Source organism: Lygodium microphyllum, chromosome 14, assembly GCF_053477565.2.
Source record: "Lygodium microphyllum isolate KBCC chromosome 14, Lygodium_microphyllum_v1.1.10, whole genome shotgun sequence".
Taxonomy (NCBI): domain Eukaryota; kingdom Viridiplantae; phylum Streptophyta; class Polypodiopsida; order Schizaeales; family Lygodiaceae; genus Lygodium; species Lygodium microphyllum.
Genome location: NC_141148.1, coordinates 143869484 through 143892208, shown reverse-complemented (window position 1 = coordinate 143892208; position 22725 = coordinate 143869484). Strand labels below are relative to the sequence as shown.

The following is a 22725-nucleotide window of genomic DNA, read 5'->3' as shown; positions in this document are numbered from 1 at the left end:
GAAAGAGAAAGACAGGGGGAGAGAAAGAGAAAGAGAAAGAGAAAGAGAAAGAGAAAGAGAAAGAGAGGGAGAGGGAGAGGGAGGGGGAGGAAATGAGAGAGGGAGAGAAAGAGAAAGAGAAAGAGAAAGAGAAAGAGAGGGAGAGGGATGGGGAGGAAATGAGAGAGGGAGAGGGAGGGAGAGTGCATTCTCTCTCTCTTTTACTTTTGCTTATATGATTTGTGTATATATATTGAGAGAGGGAGAGGAAATGAGAGAGAAAGAGAGGGAGAGGGAGAGGGAGGAAATGGGAGAGGGAGGGGGAGGGAGGGAGAGAGAGAGAAAGAGAGTGAGAGGGAGAGGGAGGGCGAGAGAGAGAAAGAGAGGGAGAGGGAGGAAATGGAAGAGGGAGGGGGATGAAATGAGAGAGAGAGGGAGGGAGAGTGTATTCTCTCTCTTATTTATTTATTTTTTGTATAATTTGTATATAATGAGAGAGGGAGAAGAAATGAGGGAGAGGGAGAGGGAGAAAGAGAGGGAAATTAAAGAGAGGGAGAGGGAGGAAATGGGAGAGGGAGGGGGAGGAAATGAGAGAGGGAGAGGGAGGAAGGGAGAGAGGAAATGAGAGAGGGAGAGGGAGAGGGGGAGGGGTGGGAGACAAAAACATAATAGGAAAACGAGAGAGGGAGAGGGAGGGAGAAGAAATGAGAGAAGGAGAGGAAGAGAGCAAAAGGAAATGAGAGAGGGAGAGGAGAGAGAAAAAAGAGAGAATGAGAGGAGAGAGAAAAAGGGATAAGATGTTAAACATAATAGGCAAAGAGAGAAAGAGAGGGTGTGGGTGAGGGTGAGGGCAAGGGTGAGGGAGGGAGAGGAGAGAGGGAGAATTCATGTAAGAAAAGATCCAACACTTTCAAGGAAAACAAGAGATGTCTTGGCTAATGTCTCAATGGGAGGCTCAAAAGCTAGACAATTTTTAGGTAACCATACAGGAAAATATGTGAGCATTACTTAGGAGCATTGGAGAGAGCTGTGTGGGATAACGACAAACATTGCAACCACACTACGACTTGCATTTCTAAGGATGGAGGTTTGGAGACATGTTGATGTCTTCCTAAAGCTCCTCAAGCAACAAATGAAAACGTACACATATTCAGAAGAGTTTAAATGATCGATTACAAATCTTGTTCAAGCAATAAAGGAGGCATGGGGAGAAAAAGATATCACTTTTTATTTGGTAAGAGAGAATATTTAATCCAAGCTTTCTTCGATAAATTTTCCATTGGCAGAAACTGATTGTTACTCTTATGAATTTGCAGCATATCCTTCATATCCATGGGCCTTACTTTGTGGAGGAGCAAGGCCCCCTCGCAACTTATAGCGGCCAAGGTATGGAAAAATCTCACTATCAAGCACGTACAAGTTTTTTTCGAAGCACAAGACATGGAGGTGGAGTTACAAAAAGCAATGCTCTTGAGGAGCTATTTAATTGGTTTTTTCGACGACAACTTCAAAGAATAAATACTTCAACTTAAGAATTCATAGTATTTTTCGACGACAACTTCAAAGAATGAATACTTCAACTTGAGAATTCAAGAAAGGAAAGTACAAAGCTAGCTCTCAGGAGCCTTTACATCATCCTCCCTTTCCGAGATATTTCCTCTATAACACAGAAATTTTCTTCTCTTGTACCCAACTATTGATTTTATATCAGTTCGATTTGCTGCCAAAGCATAAGATAAGAGGGCCAGAAAGTATCCAGCTCTAGAAGCAGAGAAACCAGGACCATAACCAAAAATCCTAATTGCCACTGTCTTCTCCAAAAGCATCACCTTGTGTGCATTGTATTGTAACCCAAAGAAACCAAGTAGCCTTGTAAGTGCCTTAATACATAGTATAGGCCATGTTGCTTCCTCTGAGAAGATGTTATGAAAAACTAAGAAAACATGCGGATCAATCCTTGCTAAGTAATGGCCAAGTGCAACATCTTTATATGAACTAATACTAACTCTTGTCCCTTTACCCCGTCCCAAGAAGTTATCAAAATCTTCAATCTCCAACTGTAAAAAAAGATAAATGTCAAATGAATGTTGAAATCAAACATATTAATGTATATACATCTTACAAAATTTGAGATAATAGTACCAATTGATTTTCTAGCTTAGTTGGATTCCATATGTTAATTGATGATTGTGTCTCATTGGTATCTTCCAATTCTTTAACATATTGCGACTCTTCTCTTCCAAAATGGAAAATTCCAAGTCAGTCTTGAAGGCCGTGGACTTCCTCTTCAGTAATCCCGTACTCTTCCTTAGCATTTTTTGCCTTACGAAAACAAAGAGAAAGGGCATCCCCTGCTTCAATAAACTTGTCGTCCGTAATTTCAGTGTCAAGTTTAAGTAACTCTTCTTTCGATTCATTTTCGACGTCAACAATGCCATTTGCAGCATCGAAAGCCTGTGCAATGATGGCTGAACAATAATCCTCCCTAAGATTGAAGAGCCTTTGAATGTCTGCTAGCAGTATGTATTCTTTGTCCTTGATAGGGAAAGTTGGAAGTGAAGCAATAGTATAAAAAGAAGAGTCAGAAACAAGATATGCATTTGCATGGTTTTCTTCAATAATGGTCTTAGCTTTGAATTGGGCAACATCTAGTTTGCCAGCAATATTTGCTTCTTGCTCAGGGTCCAAACATTCCTTTGCATCCTTGTCATTTGCTACCTCGTCCAAAAGGCAAAAGGTGGAACATTTTGGACCTTCTAATTGTTTCTCATCAAATTTCACAGGATATTTTACAAGAGAAAACACAATGAATGAAGTTGGTTTGGACATAAGCCTGCATTTCCTAGAATGAGTAGAACAAAACAAATCTGAGGTACAAAACCGATCAAGAGAATGAGATGTACACTTTCTTGAAAATGAGGCCTTCTCTGAAGGTGAGCTCCCAATAGGTATGTGAACATATTCCTTTGCATCCTTTTCAACCACACTGGAAATGCAAGACTTTCAAACTCAGCAAACTCCTCCAAGAAAAACTTCTTACATGAGTTCAATACATGGTCAATATCCCAGTCAGGGTTGAAAATATCCTTTGCAGTTCCATAATAAGATAACTCCATGCCATTCTGAAGAAGAAAGTCTAGGAGCCTTTCAGATGGAGAAACATCTATGATCTGAGACAATCTAGAAACCCTTAATGGTGACTTGCCTTTGATTGGAGACTTCTTAGGCATTTCCACACTTGCTGTGCTGAACAAGGGGAGGAAGCTGTGGGAATTTCAGGGGAGAAGGCAGCACAATCAGAAGCTCTTGTTGACCCTGATGACAATCTTCTTCTTTTTTTAGAAGGGGTTACCTGCTCTTGGGAGCCTACAACATCCTTAGGCTCAGACATGAGTGAAAGTATGATGCCGCGCGAAAGTGTGCAACCACTCCACGAGCGATGCCTTCTCGCTTCGTATTTGCTAGTCGACGATATGACGCGAATTTGGCAAAGCGACCTCAAGAACAATATCTCCTCGCTTCGTATCAAGGGTAAACAAAATCGCGGAAATTCACATAAGAAACCCTGAAAGTGGACCTCAACTCTAAACAAGCTTGTAAATTTGTAAAAAAATCATAAATGTCTGACAACCGTGCTTATATAGAGCGAAAAATATTTGCCATGTGCGATGCCACGTAGACAGCCACATGGATGGCCCGTGCAAAACCTAGCCAATTAAACATTGCCACGTGTCACGGACCCTGCAAGATGGATTGAAGCTTACATGGCTCACTTTTCAAATCTAGAGCGTGAATACACAGCCACATCGAGATCATCCTCACCCTATATCGGTCACCGCAATTACGGCGCGAGGAGTTGTTTTTTCAACCTGCGCTTAAACATAGTCGCGCTGTATCAGTAATCGCAAATACGGCGCGAGCAGGTGCTTTTTTTAACATGCGCTTCATTGTTCTTACGTCGTATCGAACACTATAAATCCGTGCTTTTCACTGTTTTCGCATCGTATACTTCACCACAAATACGACGCGAGAGGTTACTTTTTAAAGCTTCGTTTCGATGCATTCGCGTCGTATCTGTAAAATCATGCTTTAGCCTATGGCAAATACGACGCGAAGATTAGAATTTTTTACCCATAGTTTGTCACCATCGCACCGTATTGGTCATCCGCAAATACGGTTCGAGAGGTGGCATTTTAAAACTTCGTTTCGATGCATTCGCATCATATCAGTCAAAACATGCTTTTTCTCTTCGCAAATACAACCCGAAGATTAGAATTTTTGACCCATGGTTTGTCACTATTGCGTCGTATTAGTCATCCGCAAATACGGCGCGAGGAGCTTCACTTCAAACCCGAGCTTTTTCACCTATCGCACCGTATTTGTTATTTCTTATTGGGCATTTTTTACTCATAGTTTTTAAATGGTCTAACAAGTCTCATTTTTCTGCAAGTTCATGGCTAGGACAAAGCAGACTGCAAGGAAGGTGTATATAGACAGCAAAGAGAGTGAGGAGGAGACAAGGCTTTCAACTTCTCAATCTTTCCATCCTGAGATCCCACCTACCCCTGGTTGCCCTCAGATCCCACCTGGTTGCCTCAGTCTCTTGCCATGGAATCTAAACAGTCTAGTGTAGTGTCTTCTCCTGCCCAGAGTCAGCTTCATCTTGTACAGTCCTACCCTACAACAACTGCTAAGTTTCCAACCACCCTTGGAGCCCCTATTCAACAAACAGAGCAACCTGGACCCTCCTATCCCATGGAGAAGAAGAATCTTCCAAGCCGAAGAGAAAGAGAAAGTCTAGATTTTTTTATGTTCAGAAATGTTTTAGTGAGATAAGGAAGGCACAAAGAGCTACACAACATGTGATTCCAAAGACAACATTTATTAGGGTTGTTAAAGATATTTCTTTTAGATTATCAAGGGTGTCCCACTGAAGTTGGCATGCAAAAAAATGGCAGCTTGCAGCCATTCTTTGCCTTCAGGAGGTTGCTCAAGACTTCGTTATTGATTTTATGAACGATGCTTATATTGCTGCTGCCCACGCTCATAGAATGACTTTGATGAACAAAGACTTTAGTATGGTTAGCAGAATCAGGTATAGGTTCGACAAGGTATTGAGGCCTTTGCCCACTACTGATAAAAAAGCATTTGAGATCCTTAATGTTCCTCCAAAATTGTCTAGGAGAGCGAAGTAGCCAGTGATTGAGGATGTGACACATTTACACCATGCAAAGACCACCTCCGAACAAGTGTCTGCCTATCCAGAACCTAAAGAAGTTGCCCATCAAGAACGACCACAAGAGACTATAGAGTCAGAGGATGAAGTTTGCAAGAGAAAAATCGATGTCCTTGGTCCTGTCAATCTAAAGAGAATGGGTGAGGTATACGGGCAAATGGTTGTGAATGTCTCTTGCACTTCTTCAGAAGACTATCTTAGTATTTCCCCTGAGGACAAAGGAATGTTTATTAAGAAAGATATTCAGTTGTCAGATTCAGTAGTATTTTGTTGCATAAGATAAGGTTTTTTGGCTCAAATTTTTTTAATTGAATGATAGTGTTGTTTTATTCATTGCAATTGACATTCATTTGGTTTTGCTTTTGGTTTTAGGCCGTTGATTTCTTCTCTTAGCCAAGAAATCTCTAAAACTATATTTATCGTTGATCCACTGTTATTAGTGGATTTTTTTTAAAAATCTTATTCAAACCTAGAATTATTTTTCAAATGGTTTGATCCAATTACAAACTACCATATTTTTTTTCCTTACGTTGAAAGGTATGCAATTTTGCAAAGGGTTTAATGTATACTTCTTTATAGTATGCATTTCTTACTAACATTTTACTTTGCAGAGGACATTGGAGCTTAATATTTATTGATATTTTCACTCGAGAAATTATCCTTATGAACTCTTTGAGGGGTATCCACGGTCAAGTAAAAATGTGCGTTGAATACAAATCCTGACTTTTTGGTTTATTGTTTATTTTATTTATTGTACTTTTTTAATAACATGTTTCCATTGACAGTGCTAGGAGGTTGGTGGTAACCTTTTTGGATACTACATATGAGGATATTGCTGATCCTCAAAAACCATATAGTTTTCTCTCACAAGAAGTACCCTTACAAAATGATGTGTATTCTTGTGGATGGAGAGTAATTTCAAATGTTTGTAGGACAATAGATTCAAAGATTCTCAAGATAGATGGGGTTAATGTAAGTATCTTTCACATTCTGTTTTGAGCAACGTTATTAGATTTTGAGCAACAACATTATTATCAATTTCTTTGTTTTTACTCCCTACAAGTACGAACTATCACTCACCTTACAACTTATTACAATTTTCCTTGCAGTGCAAAGATTACCCCGATTCATACACATGGTGGATAAGAGAGAGATGTATTGAGTTAATTTTGGATAGGGCAATCACGCCAGTGGACCCGGAATCTCCTCCACATAATTCCTTAACTAAGAGTAAGGCAAAAGGCAAGTCATCTAGAAAGACAAGTAAGGCAAGCTCCACAAACACAAAAATGCCAACACTTTCTCATCCATCTTCTCATCTACCCCCTCAAGAGAAGAGGGCCCTGTCCAAGTTAAATTCTTCAACCAACAAAAAAAAAAGGCAGTGCAACAGCAAGATCTATCTTTTCAAAAAGTGACGAAGAAGTTACAATGATGAAAGGAGACAAATAGATACAAATGGCAAGATCTTTGTATATCTACACTTCAGTTTTGTAACTCTTCATTCAATGAAAATATTTTTGTCCAATGTAATGTTTTCAATTTTATGGCTCGAAGCTTACAATTGAAGGAGGCAAGCAACTCATACAAGAGAAAAAGCGTTCAACTCTCTTCCCTACTACTTTACCATTTACTTTGAACTTATATTCTGGGGATGTACAGTCTAGCATCTCCAAGGTATCCCTTACATCTTTAAGATTCCAATTGGAAGTGATATTTATTTCCTTTTCTATAACTTGCACCTTAAGATTGAAGGGTATGCAATCTGTATCTAAATCCAAGGGAATCCACATGCCTAGTTTAAGTTTGTATCTCCTATAATCAAAACCCAAAGCAAGAGTTTGTCGTGCTATATTATAACACAGAGACAAGGATTGGGGGCATACAATACACCTCATGGTGTCGCCCTTATGGTCAACATCTCTAGATTTCCAAAGCTTCCCTATAATGTTATCTAGTTCTGCGCTTGCAAAATTTCTACTAAGCCAAGATACTTTTGTTCTCTGTAAGTTTGCTATTTTGAAGCAACCCACAAAGATATGTAAGGGGATAAACCATGATAGGCGTATTCTTCTTGAGATCCTTCTAGCTGTCATGGAAATTTGAATATCTTGACATATTTTGAATTTAAAACTATGCATGGTTGCCTTATCAGGAACCTCCCAAATAAGAGAGGAGAGACTTGGCAATGGCAAATCCTCGATATGTCTATATGTATCCTCTTTAGATGGAACCACATATTGTGCATAATATATAAAAATTATTCTCTCACTAAAAGGACCGACGGTCTCATCAGCATATATAATGTTCGCAAACGCCTTACGAATCACATTCAAAGTTCCACTCAAACTCTCCACAGGTTGCCATTCAATACTTGTTGATGGAAATATATCTACAACGAAGAATTCAAAATTAATACTTGCTTAATGTTATCAACTTAAGACTTACAATGTGTTTGCTAGCAAACGCGTTCATTAGGAGATAAGTGCATATCCCTGGCCATGTAAACATGTTGTACTTTAACTAACCGCCCTTCATGCGTAATTTTGAAAGCAATGATACGCCCTTTCCAGTGATGTTTTATATCCTCTCTTTTTCTTCTTTTGACCTTGTGAGAGCTTTTGCAAGAGGGCAACATGGTCACCCAATCGTTTATGCAAAAGGTTTTGGGCTCCCATTTTTCGTCTACTCCTTGGCCATAGACAGTGCAGGAGTTTACTAAACGAGACGGGTGCCTTTTGGATGCCATACTTAGATTGCAATCGCAGAGAAAAGCACTCACTGAGAAAGGCAAATAAGCAAAGAAAGAAGCTCACCGAGAAAGACGAATGAACAAAGAAGAAATAGTGAAAGGACTAATGAAAATATAGTCAGGGCGCCAAAAGCTCTGGACTTTCAAAAAAGTTAGTATTAACTTCACAACATCGTTATCATAACCAGTTTTATCAGATTTTATAATTAACTAAGGACTTCGGGACCATGAAAACATATCAGAGTATGGAGATTTTGGCTAAAAGAGAGAAGAGAACCACGGAGTCCACTCTACTATCTCCAAAAAGGAGAAGACAAGAATACCATATTCTTGCACACATGGCAAAATCTCTTTGGCCCTTTCCTTAATCTCGTGATTAAGAAAAGTGCATTTTTTGAAGCATTTTTGGCCCTAATGAGTAGTTGGTACGACAGTGGTACACTCTTGACCAACACAATCTCACTGTACGAGAGTACACAAATCAGTTTATGAACTTGACCATGTATGTGGAGAGCATCAGTGATGATGCAAAATTGCACAAGTACATCTATGGGTTGGAACCAAGCCTGTCCATGGATATCATGGCTCAAAAGCCTCTACCCTATTTGATGCAATTGAATTCGTTGAAAGATATGCAAAAAAGTACCATAAAAATGAGAATATTCAGCAAGGTTATGGACAAATCTAAACCCCATTGAGGTCAACCCCATATGGGGGACATTTTTAGAGGTAGTGCCATGTCTAATAATAGTCCCAAAATACCTACTTACCTCCCTTCCGCATTGACAAAAAACATGGTACTTTTGGGAAAATAGTTGGCTCTAATGGTGAGAGTAAATAGGCTAAAAATAGACCCCAAACTACATCATTCTTGAATGGTCCAAGTGTCCAAAAGTTCATTTTTGTAGATTTTGTGAAGGAACGAAAAGAAAAACGCCTACATTTTAAATGTGGTGACAAGTACATAGTTGACCATGCCTCAAAATGCCCTTACAAGATAGCCAAGGTCAAAGTTCATAGCATGTATGCGATGGAAGATTGGAACAATGATGAAGAGGAATTACCTCTATGGAAAATGAAGACTATGCTAAGGATTTGGACCAGGAGCAGTTCTATGATCTAGAGGATGGATTTCCCTTTGACCTAGGTAGTTGCCCATCCCATGCTCTTGATTTGACAATCCCTACTACAACCCACCCGACTACAGCCTCTCTTTGCTCTATCTCCCTGGATGCTTGGAGTGGTTCTAGGAGCCCCAACACTCTATGCATTCAAGGCAATATTAATGGGAAGCACGTATGTGGACAATGGTAGTACACACAATTTTGTTAATAAATTAGCCATTGATCGATTGAAATGCATCGCTATGGAATTACAACACCCTATGGAAGTTCAAGTAGCAAATGGTGAAGAAAAATTCAATACACATGTATGCTCCAAAGTTTCCCTATGCTTGGCTAAGAATTATGTGGCATTAGTTAATCTAATCACATTAGACATGGGTCCCATTGATGTTGTCTTGGGTTGTGGCTGGCTAAAACATTTGGGTAAAATTGCTATGGACTTCTCTCAGCTCTACATGGAGTTTATGATGCATGGACAACTCATCCACTTAGAAGGAGTTTATGATAATGTTGATTTTTAGCTAATTACAACAAAGCAACTCAAAAGGAAGTTTAAAAAAATGCTCACAGATATTTGTCTTGCACTTGAATAAATAAAATTCATATTAACCCTCCAAAGTATCTCAAGATTCAGCCTTGAAGGCTATACTTGAGGAGTATAATGATTTATTTCATATGCCTATAGCCCTTTCCCTTAAGAGGCAAGTGGACCACCCACTTGATTTAGAGCCCCATTCCAAGCCAGTGAGGAATAAGCCACCTTATAAACTCTCCGAGTGTGAATGTGAACAAGTTGCAAAGCAAGTCAAAGAGTTAGTTGAGATGGAATTTATTGAACTTTCCTTACGCATCTCTAGTCCTGCTAATCAAGAAGAAAGATGGCTCTTTCCACATGTGCATTGACTATAGGGACTTGAACAAAATCATTGTTAAGAATCGATATTCCATCCCATGGATTGATGACTTGTTTGGATGAGTTAAAAAGGGCATGATTCTTCACTAATATTGATCTACTCTCTGGCGAAGGAGGTAGAGAGAGAGAGAAAGGGAAGTGGATCGTGAGAGGCTGCAAGAGAGGGTTAGAGAGGAAAACAATTAACTCAAACTCCCCCTGTCTCGGTCTTCATCTCAACAATCTTCTCTCACGCTCTCCCATCCCGAATTCATTCCATCTTCTCTATCTCTTGAACCCGCTCGCGAACAATGGCTCCAAAGCAACGAGACCCTCCCAAGACTATCTTATTAAGACTATGTTTGTAGTATAGAATATTAAAAAGAACTAGCCTAGTGGATAGTCACTTGGTAGTTAAGTGCACTTGGGTGACAACACTATCGGGATGGGTGACCTCTCGGGAAGCTTTTTCTACAAGCTAGTGGGAGCTTCTCCCATTTAGCCAACGATGCCACCAACGAAGCCTTTGTAGTCATTTGCCAAGTATGCCAAAGCCAATGTGAGGTACCTCCTCCAACAGACCTAGAGGAGTTCTCTTAATAGTCGATTGAAATTCATATCCATGTACATCACCTTCTTGTCTCCCCATGGGAAACATTGGACTTAGTTGAACATGGGAATCTCAGTTCTACTTCATAAGGGAAGCGTGGACAAGTCACCCTAACAGCAATCTAACGCCCACTTAAGAAAGACCACTTTGTAATCAATCAAAGGTAGGAGTGAGGTTAGCACCGCACTTGGTTCAAAGAGAGTGAGAGACGGGGGAGAGTGTAACTTGATCCCCCTACCCATAAGGTAAAATCTCAGCTCTGGCACCCTAAAACAATGTTAAATCTGGTAACTAATCCTACTGATATTGGGAGGGTCACGATTTAATTAACTCTATCTAATGACTTATCGGGTCCATCCAGCCATAGGTATCCAATTGTCAGGATCCAAACTTCCCACTTTCCTCGATGGGGTTTGCTTAGTTTTCTAATTAGCAAAGCATACTACCACACTGTTTGGGTATATAAAAGCAACTTCCTTTTATTACTATGATAAACTGGGTTCATTAAACTCAATCTTTAGCACATAACAAACAATTCAGAAATCAGATACTTTATTTCACCATCACTCTGCAGAGTGGTACAAAACCGTCCTTCCGCAGAAAGACACCATTCAGCCTAGGATAGGACCTTCCAATCCCTCGGGATTTGGGTTGTATCTGATCGCACTCCATCCGCGGTCAATAGGGAATTTATTGGCTTAGAGCCCCTCTAAGCTTCCTTGAGCCGTTCTACATAACATGGGCACTTACCACACAACCATTTGCTCTCTCAGGTGCTCGAGTGATCAAAAACCAAAAACACCTATCTCCCTCAGGAGAATAGGATCCCACCCGCATGTGAGTTTTTCTACACTCCGCAGAGTGTTAGGGAGCATTGGGTTGGGGACCCTAATGTCCCGAACCACCACAATCCACAACTCGTTTGGATGTGCAAGCCCAGAATCATAAGAACCATAGTTCATCATTCACAAATCCAAAAAGCAATCATAACCATAAAACAATTTTAACACATTTATATGCGATGCATACAATCTATCCTCTTTGTTAGTTTCCATGTTCCTTCCTAAAAAACAATTGATAATACTAATATGCTTTTACAAGTTTAAGTTCTAACTAAATATGATCCTTTTCATATGTACTAACTTGATTATCTCGGTTCGGCTATCCATCGTGATTATAGTTTATAGCTGCAAAACCATGGTTTGTTGTGGAATAACCGATTCTTCGAGTTGAATGGATTTGGGATTAACTTCAACTTGTGCTTCAGTATCGTATTGAGTTCCCTCAGCAACGGCCACTTCCTTGTTAGATATGATCAATGCCCCACCCTCATTAGGTGCTACCAATGATCCATGGTGCTCAAAGTTGTAAGGCCCCCATTATGAGGAGAAGCCAAATGTGAGCCCGGACATTGGTTGAGTCCTGACTTGTATATCAGATGAGGTCTATGTGACCGGATGGCAAAAAGGTGACTGTTGTGGGTCTAATCTTTGGGTTAGACGGAGTGGTTAAGCTGGTAGCAACTCGAGGCACATTGCATTGAGTTGCGTGGCGGCCCGATGGTAAAGGGAATATTCCCTGGAATATTCCCTGGCCGACTAGTGGAGGCTCATATGGTAGGTCGGTCAGCAGGCCGACCTAACGACCTTCACGGGCTATAAAAGCTAAACCCCTTCGCAGCCATCTCTCACTCATCTTTCACCCAGTCAGAGTTGTTGTTCCAGCTAGCCTTAAGCTCTTCACCTATCTTCTATCTAGATCGCCATCTAAGCTTCACACAGTGGAAGCGCACGGGTGGACAGAGCCATCTTTGTATCAGTTGTTTGGAGTTAAAGAATTTACTGATTCTCCTCTTATCTGTTGTGTACTCTCTATCTCTTTCTCAGATTCTGTTTGCTGCGCTGTGTATATTTTACATGGTATCAGAGCCCAGGGGGCTCTAGAGATCGAAGAGCGTGCAAGAGGCAAAGGCTTCAACAGCAAAGAGAAACGATGTCGACTCCGGGAAGCGGTTCTGGCGCATCAGGAAGCGGTGCAGGAGGTGGTACTGCTGTACCGGCTATTCAAACGCTGAGGATTCATCCACCAACCTTCAGCGAAGGCAAGTTAGATGGTACAAACTACACCTTGTGGAAGTTCAAAATTACAACTATCCTTGATTCTTATGAGCTTCTGGAGACTGTGCTGGGGACTGACGCAGAACCACAGCCTACCCCCGACCCATCAAATCCTAGTGTGATGATTCCTCTGAATGCAGATCTTCTACGAGCTTGGAAACGAAGGAATGCAGATGCATTGTGTGCCTTAGTTACAAGCTGTTCTGACAGTGTTTTGACTCTGATTCAGCATACAACCAAAGCGTCAGAGGCTTGGAATGTACTAAGGAGTCAGTACGAAACGCGAAACCAAACAAGGATTCAAAACTTGGAAAATCAACTAGCAGCGGAGAAGTTTGCTGAAGGAGAGACGGTTGAAGTATTCATCACTCGGATTAAGAATCTGCGCGACCAGATGGCTGGCGCTGGGATACAAAAGACTAGCGAAGAGCTAGCTCAGAGGTGTCTTCGGATTTGTCCACAAAAGTTTGATGGACTAGTAACTGCCCTTAATACTCAGGTGAGACCTCAAGCTTTGACTTTTGAGGAGTTTTGTGCATTATTAATGGAGGAGGAGTTGAGGCTGAAAGCCCGAGAAGGAAGCAACAATGGAGATGCTGCATTCTCTGCCAATGCAAAAGGCAAAGGTGTTTCCTCCACCAAAAATGATGGTGACAAAAAGAAGAAGGGCGGCAAGAAGAAGTTTCAAGGAGAGTGCTTCTACTGTAAGAAGAAAGGACATGCAATTGCAGATTGTCGTGTCAAGAAGGCAGATGAAAAGAATGGTACCCTTAAAAGTAAAGGGAAAGAGACAGCCAATACGGCTGAAGCAGAGTTGGAATTATTCATGGCGACCATTGAGGAAGTGTGCTCCTCGGCGCAAGAAGAATCTACCACTGACTCTTGGGTGTTGGATAGTGGGGCCTCCCGTCACATGACCAACAAGAAAGGTCTATACAGTTCTATGCAGCCTCTACAAGAATCCATCACTGTGACGGTTGGAAATGATGCTAAATGCCCTGCTGCGGGCACATGTACTATTTCTTTTGTTGCTGCAAATGGTGAAGTCAAAAAGCTTTCAAATGTGTTGTATGTTCCCGAAATCAGGAGAAATCTCTTATCAGTTGCTGCCATAACTGATCTTGGTCATGAAGTGAGGTTCAAGAAGACAGGTGCAGAAATTATTGATAGTGCTGGCGCAATTGTTGGCAAAGGAGAAAGAAGGAACAACCTGTATGAGCTAAGTGCTCTTACAGCCACCGCTGGAGTGGGCACAAGTAAGCTTTGGCATGAAAGGTTTGGACACATCGGATTTGCAGTATTGAAGGAGATGCAAAAGCAAGGTATGGTTGCTCACCTACCTACAATAACTGAATTGAAGGAACCATGTGAAGCTTGTATGATGGGCAAGCAACAAAGAAAGGCGTTTCCACAAGAAAGCAAGAATAGAGCACAGGCTCCTCTAGAGTTGGTGCATGCTGACTTGTGTGGTAAGATGCCTACACAGGCCTTGGGGGGATCTTCTTATTTTATGTTGATTGTCGACGACTACAGTAGGAAGATGTGGGTGTACTTCCTTCGTGATAAGGCTCAAGCTTTTGATAAGTTTAAAGAATGGCTAATACTTGTTGAGAATGAAACAGGGAAAAGTGTGAAGAAATTTAGAACAGATGGTGGTGGTGAGTTCAACTCAAAGGAGTTTGAAGGCTTTTGCAAGAGCAAAGGGATCAAGCGTCAATTGACGACGCCTCACACACCTCAGCAGAACGGTGTTGTGGAATGCAGGAATCGCACCATTGTGGAGATGGCAAGATGCATGCTAAAGGGCAAGGGATTGCCTAACCATTTTTGGGCTGAAGCTGTTAATACTGCAGTCTACATTCTAAATCGGAGCTATACAAAGGCTCTCAAGGGAAAAACACCTCATGAGGCTTACACTGGTAAGAAACCATCTATCTCACATTTCAGAATTTTTGGATGTGAATGTTATGCACATGTTCCAGATGAGAAGAGAAACAAGTTACAACCAAAAAAGCAAAAAATGTATCTTCTTGGGTTATAGTGATGAGCAGAAGGCTTACAAATTATATGACCAAGAGGCAAAGAAGATCATCGCGAGCCGTGATGTGGTGTTCAAGGAGGAGCCGCATACAGTGGAGGAGGAGAAGGCAAGTTCTTCCACTTTATCATCAAGCGAAGAAGTAGTCCACTATGAACCTGTCCCGAGAGCTATCCCTATCCTTAAGGAGGAGGAAGCATCATCTTCAGATGATGAAGAAAAAGTTCACCAACCTGACATCACCCCACCGGAAAAGCCATTGCCGCGCTGGGTGAAGCAGCTCTATGACCACAATAATCCTATGCCTGCATCTGTTGAGGAGAAGGCAGACGGACCAAGGAGGTCTCAGAGAATAGAGGAGCAAAGGAGGGCTTCTGCTCACATAGTCAATATGGCCTTGATGGTTGAGATTATGAGAGAAGTAAAGGAGCCAACTGACTTAGAAGAAGCACTTGCAGATCCATCGTGGAAGGCTGCTATGCAGGCAGAGTATGACAGCATAATGAAGAATGACACTTGGGAGCTAGTGGATCGACCAGCAAAGCGGAAGGTTATTGGCACCAAGTGGATCTGGAAGGTAAAGTACAAGGCTGATGGTACCTTAGAAAAGTACAAAGCTAGACTGGTTGCCCAAGGATTTTCACAAGTTGAAGGGTTTGATTTTCAAGAGTCATTTGCCCCAACTGCCAGAATGACCACTATTCGCACGGTACTTGCAGTGGCTGCCCATGAGAAGTGGCCAGTGTACCAAATGGATGTTAAGTCAGCGTTCTTAAATGGTGACCTCAAGGAGGAGGTGTACGTGGCTCAGCCACCACCAGGGTTTGAGGCCCCCCATTCTGAGAACAAAGTGTGTAAACTGAAGAAGGCATTGTATGGGCTGAAACAAGCCCCCAGAGCATGGTACCAGCGGATAGATAGGTTCTTTTTAAACCTAAACTTCAAAAGATGTGCCTCAGATGCTAACTTGTATGTTTACAGGGATGGTAAAAAGTCTGTAGTGATTGTCCTATATGTGGACGACCTTCTTATTACAGGTGACTATGAAGATATGATCAACCAAACTCGAAAGGCTTTGAGTTCTGAGTTTGAAATGACAGACTTGGGCTTGCTGCACTATTGTTTGGGGATTGAAGTCTGGCAAGAGCCAGGAAAGATCTTCATCTCTCAGAAGAAGTATGCATGGGAGATCTTGAAGGCATTTGGCATGACCGAGTGCAAGGAGATAGCTACACCTATGGAGGTGAATGCAAAGTTATCCGTCGAGGATACATCAGCTCTAGCAGACATTGGGAGGTATAGGAGGTTGGTCGGCAGTCTGATCTACTTGTGTAACACCAGACCAGATATCAGTTTTGCTGTTGGTGTTTTGAGCAGGTTCTCAAACAAACCTCATGAGAGTCATTGGAAGGCTGGGATGCGGGTGCTCAGATACTTGAAGAAAACTCTTGACTATGGTATCACATACAGTTTCGGAACTTCTCTTGTGGGGAACTGTGACTCAGATTGGGCAGGAGACATTGATTCCAGGAAGTCAGTTTCTGGTTATTGTTTCTCTTTGGGTTCAGGATTTTTCTCTTGGATTAGTAAGAAGCAACCAACAGTGGCATTGTCTTCTACCGAAGCAAAGTACAAGGCAGCTTGTTTTGCTACATGTGAGGCCGTATGGTTGAGAAGGATTCTATGGCATATGGGAGTGCAGGATGAAGAACCAACTGTGCTGAGATGTGACAATCAGAGTTGCATCGCCATTGCCAAAAATCCAGTGTTTCATGCACGCACCAAACATATAGAGATCCAGTATCACTATGTGCATGATTTGATGGAGGATGGGATAGTGGAATTGGTCTACTGTCCAACAGAGGAGAATGGAGCAGATATCTTCACCAAAGCACTTACGAAGGATCTGCTTCAAGTTCATCTTCAGAGACTCGGCATTGGGCCGAGGAGATAGTTCACCTATGGGTGGACATTGAGGGGGGGTGTTAGATATGATCAATGCCCCACCCTCATTAGGTGCTACCAATGATCCATGGTGCTCAAAGTTGTAAGGCCCCCATTATGAGGAGAAGCCAAATGTGAGCCCGGACATTGGTTGAGTCCTGACTTGTATATCAGATGAGGTCTATGTGACCGGATGGCAAAAAGGTGACTGTTGTGGGTCTAATCTTTGGGTTAGACGGAGTGGTTATTCCTGCATCCCCAAATCATCAAGAAGATTCATGAGCCATGCTACGTCACATGCAGCAAGCGCGGCACCTCTATACTCTGCCTCAGGCACTAGAGAGTGTAATTCTAGGTTGTTTCATACTACTCCAACTGACTGTACTACCACCAAGGGTAAATGCATACCCACTAGTAGATCTCCTATCATAGGCACTTCCTACCCAGTCAATATCTGTATATCCTGTAAGCTCCAAAGGCTTACCATGCTCATAGAATAGACCATAATCTGATGTAGCCTTCATATATCTCAAGATCCTCCTTACTACATCCAAGTGAGGCTTCCTAGGCTTTTACATGAATTGGCTAATGAGTCCAACTGAATAGCTAAGGTCTGTTGGTCTAGTAATGGTAAGGTAAATCAGTCTCAAGACCATATTGTTGTGCATACCCTTTTGCCACAAGTCTTGCCTTGTATCTTTCCAATGTGCCATTTGATTTGCACTTCATCTTGTATACCCATTTGCAACCAATATGCATTTTGCCTTCAACAAAATCAACCAAATCCCAAGTGTCATTTTCAGCCAATGATGAATATTCCTCATCCATTGCCTTACACCAATGATAATCCAAAATAGCTTCAGAAAACTTTGTGGGTTCCTTGAAGTTAGTGACTTTTGCCATATATGCATAGTGCCTCAATGTGTAGCCACTGTATGTAAGCCTATCCACAAGATTTTTGACTCTTTCTAATCTCCTCAACTGAGGTGCAATACTACGAGACTCTCCTCTCTCATGAGGTGGTACATATCTATGTCTCTCACCAAGAGTCACAACTGATGGAATGCCAAACTCACTATCCAAGCTGTCAACGTCAAGTGAATCATAACCAAAAGTGAGTGGCCCTGTAACATCATCAAGTTTTCCTTTGCCTTTATCCACATTTCTCCCCCTCACTGACATATCCATGTTAGTGGATAAAGATGCTTAACTCCTCAATCTACTTGTCCAAGGACTAACTGATGTAGTAGTATCTTTAGAAGGCTCAAAAATTTCTGCACTCTCATTTGTACATGCATGTACATAAGTCTCCTGACAAACATCATCATCATATATCAATATGATCTTCTTCTCATGACATGAATTCAGCTCATCAAATACTACATTTCTTGAGACCAATGTCTCGTGATGCATCCAATCCTACTCATCCTCAGGGCAAGGAATGTACTTTGTTAGAGCCTCGTAATCACTTCTTGCTTTTGAGTCCCCCTTCAGCAAGTTAGAGATAGCCTCTAAATCCATAGATAAGGTCTTCCAAGTATCCATTTCTATTCAAACTACTTTAGATCTATTACCAAAGAATATTAGACCATTATCCCAATCCTTTATTACTCTGGCATTTCTCATCTATGGCCTTCCTAGTAGGATATCATAATCCACTCCTTTCATAACTATGAAGTTTTACGGAGAATTGGATTCCTACTATCTCTAGTGGCAAATCCTTTAGGACTTTAAAAGGTCTAACCTTCATTCCATTTGCTAGGATGACATTGTGATTTGAGGTGAGATAATCACCTATGTATAGGAAACTCCCTTGCTTAGAGTCAAAGGGGTAATTAGTTGGACTATAATCCAAAATTACATCTACAAATGTAGCAGTTAGAAAAATCATTTATAGTACCTATACAATCTTGGTTGCGAGGCCATGTGGGGTTGATGGGTGCCAACTAGAGTTGTCAGAGCCAGTGTTGGGCTCATTTTAGCTCTCAATAGGTGGTGCATTTGTCGAGAGTCCATTAGGATTCCCAATTGGACCTAAGACTCAGAGCTAGTGTTGGGTGCATTTTAAGTCTCGATAGGTGGTGCATTTGTCGAGAGTCCATTAAGATTCCCAATTGGATCTAAGACTCAGATCTTGAGTGTATGTCTCTTTTCTCATGAGGAAAGAGAGATTTCCTAGGACAAGAACGAGAGAGAAGGCTAGAGATCTCTCATATCCATTGAGAGGTGCATGAAGAATAGCTAAGGAGATATGTAGAGGTTTTACACACATAATCCTTTAATTGTACTAGTTTTGAATCCCTTAAAGTTAAGGGTCTTATAGTCCCTCATAGTAAGAGCAGTCCCAACACACTCAAAAGTGGTAGCCTATCCTTAACACTTAAAGATGGGTAGTCTACTCCTTTGAGGACTAGCCATAGTAGTGGATTAACGCAACCACCTAGTACTACTACAAGTAGCACTATAGTTGTTACAAGGCCTGTTTTCACATCTACATGGATGGCATAGTCACCACCCTTAATTCCCCCTTAAGTGATTCAAATCCCAATAGGTACATTGGTTGTACCTACTCCCTATCTTTAATGGAAGTTCAAACAAATATGTGGAGTTACACATCAAAGAAATCCAAAAACTTATGTTCAATTGTCAAGTCAATGAGGAAGCGTATCACATGATATTCTTTAGCATGACTTTGAAGGAATGTGTAGCCCAATGGTATTGCTACCTTGTAGCAAATTCAATTGTTGACATGCAAGGGTTCTACACTTTATTTCATAGAGAGTTTATCCCTAAAAAGGGGAGCTAATATTGATTGCATGTCTTAAATGAGACTCGATAGGAATTCTATGAGAGTGTGAAAGCATACACCTAGAAGCTATGCAAGGCCTTTTGGTGTTTGGATAATACCATCCAATTACCCTCTGCTATTTAGTTGCAATTATTCTTAAGAAGGTTGGATTTCATGATCTAACTACACTTGAGTAACACTGCACTAAATGATCTAGATGTGGCTGTAAAAGTAGCAACAGGAGTGGAGTCAGGGATTCAAGCTGCCTATGTGGCAACAAGAAAAGCCCTCTGGGATGGTGCCAAATGTAGTACTAATACGATATAACTCAATATCTATACTGCCCAATAATATTATGGGTCAAAGTCGAGGGACTTTGAATCAAGGGTTGCCTCAATTACCTGTGCTTGTCTATAGGGCCGAATGCCAAGATCCACAATCTATGAGTAGCGGGCAAGGTCCCATCATAAAACAAGGGTTTATGTAACCACCAACCCCTTTATAGATAATAAAACCTAACATGGGGGTGGCTCCTAATGCCACTGGTTATGAATCCTCTGCATTAAATATTATTGAGGAATATAAGGACATGATGAAATATTACATCGACATGATTACTAAACAATATTGGCAGATTGTTGCTGTGGATGTCGATTTTCTAAAGCATCAACAAAATCTAATGGATGTAGTTTCTAGTGTGGGTTTTCCCAAATTTGCAAGACTACATGACTAAGTACGCTAACCCATGCTCTCGTGTCCACTACCCCCTTTCGTGTAGTGTCTCCTAAGGCAATGACATGTAAGATTGCATGCATCTTAGTGCCCTCCCAAAAGGCATTTATTTGTGGGGACTTAGACATGGGATTCAATGTTAGGTTGGGTATGTGTGCCACGACATCATGGTCTAGAAGGTTTTGTGGCTTATGGTCATTATTATGTTCTACCCATTTCTTCAACTCTTGCCAAAGTGCGGGGTTTTTCCTAAGCAGTTCTCCTAATGACACTATCACATGAGTCGTTATATGAGTGTTGCTAGCAAGCCACTATCCCTCTTTCCCTCCTCAGTTTCGTGGATTCCTTGCCAATGTTCTTGAACTATTTGTGTATCCCTAGTCCTCTCAGTCCACCCATGCAGTTTCTCATGGGGTGGTGTTATCTCTCATGCCCTCAAGTATGAAGGTGAGGTTGGTGGGCTTGTGCTTAAGAATTCATCAACCTCCTCCTCAATTATAGGCTCGGTATGTTGAAGGTGTGCATGGGCTTCCCTTATCCATTCCTTGACCTTATCTACAACTTTCAGCCTGTTGGTTTGTGAAAAGACTCGGGATCTAGAGCATGGCAGATGCAGAAGCTATGGAGGTTGGAAGAGAAAGAGTGAGTTCATGAAGACACTAACATGACTGACTATTACACAACTGAATTAGGTTCCAAGATTGAGACTTAGACTCATAAACACAATCTTGTGTATAAGACTGACAATGACATATAGACTTTACTAAAGGACAAAAGTACTATGACATTGCATTAGGAAAGAGAGCAAGTACAATGCTTTATAGGAAACTGGATGGTAGCACTTCTCCTCTTGTGCATATGGGATTCTAGTCTTGAGCCCACACTGCTCGGTACAAAGAGGCTAAATAGGTGTGATTGCAGAAATCTCAACACCCCTCCTCAATCACAACTAGAAGTATAATGTGTGTAGAGGCTTTAGTGAGAGCAACTCCTGCAAAGTGTGGGCACACCATAAACATGGCAAAACACCAGAGGCTATCACAAAAAAGTGTAGGTACCACAAACATGGTGGACATCTAGAGGCTGTAACAGGGGCCTCACAAAGTGTATAGAGGCTGTAGTACAAGCCTACATGAGGAGTTTATAAGTTTATGTTTGAAGTATTAGGGCTAGTTAATATAAGGCTAAAAAAGTCTATCCAAATAGAAGGACTGATGAGGTTCTTCTCTTGGTGGTCTTCTTCTCTTTCTTCCTCTTCTTATTTTTCTCCATGTTCTTCTTCTTCTTTAACAGCAACTAGATAGGCCTTTTGGGACCTCTTTTTGGCGTGGCAGAACTTCTCGGTGTGTCCAGTACTTTTGCAGAAGTCACAGAAAAGCCGGTCCTTCCTCCTCTAACAGTGATGTCTGGATATCAACAAGATCACGGTTTGGCATATTGATTAGAGTTGTTGATACATTATTATATTTAGGAGGCAAACTTTTAAGTAGAACACCAATGCAAACATCTTCTTCCATTTTAATGTTGATTCCTGCAAGCTGGGTTAGAATTCCTTCCATGTATTTTAGATGTGTGGAAAGTGATGTGATGGACTTCACTTCAAGCTAAAAAATTCAATCAAGAGACCATACTTTGATGACTTAGATTGTGCACCAAACAAAGTGTCAAGTCTCTTCCATGTATCCTATGAATTATCACAGTTATCCACATGGTGGATATAGTTGTCATCTAGCTCCACTTTGATAATGGCCAGAGCCTTATCATCATTCTTTTGCCAAGTGACTGCAAGGTACGCATCACGAGGCTTCTTCTCTTTTCCAGTGGTATGGCCCATATCCCTTAATTAATCAAGATGAGTTTGATGCCGGTTTGCGAAGTGTGAAACCCAACTCCTTTGAAGCGAGCTATTGGAGAGTCTTTTCCCATGTTGGATTTTTAGGAACAGTAGTAAATCAACTCCAGAATTCTTAGATTTTATCAGTGGAAGAGCAGATTACAGTGTGTGAAGAGACACAAGTAACAATAGTGTGAAAACACACTATGTAAAGACTATGTCTGAACTTGAATCTTCTTAGTTCGGGGTCATCGATCCTTCTTCAATCTTTAGTCACAGTTAGGGTTTCTGGGGGCAACCTGGTTTCTTTGACATTGCAAGAGCTATACTTGATCATTTTTCAAACTTTTTACATGGAAATGAAGCTGATTTGATGGGCTATCAATGCCCTATGGTGCTCGTCAACATCGCAGATTGTAGTGATGGCGGCAGCAGTACGAACAACAGTAAGTGCATTCTGTGCAATGACCACAAATTTTGGCAATGTTGAGCTTTTGGAGTGGCCAATGTCAAGATCTTATGTGATAGGAATCTTTGACTTGAGAAAAGGCACAACTCTCTAGAAGGAAGCTTCCAAAGATATGACCTCTATAATGAGATATGAAAGCTCCAAGTACAATAGGTCCTGTCTGGCTATGGCAATGAAGATGAAGTTGAAAAAATGAAGTCCTGAGCTGAA

At 41.3% G+C, this 22725-nt stretch overlaps 1 pseudogene; it reads left to right on the top strand.

Annotated features, from left to right (window-relative positions):
- The first annotated feature begins 4432 nt into the window (after positions 1-4432).
- LOC148026194 (uncharacterized) overlaps positions 4433-22725 on the top strand; it is a 124267-nt pseudogene continuing 105974 nt past the window's right edge.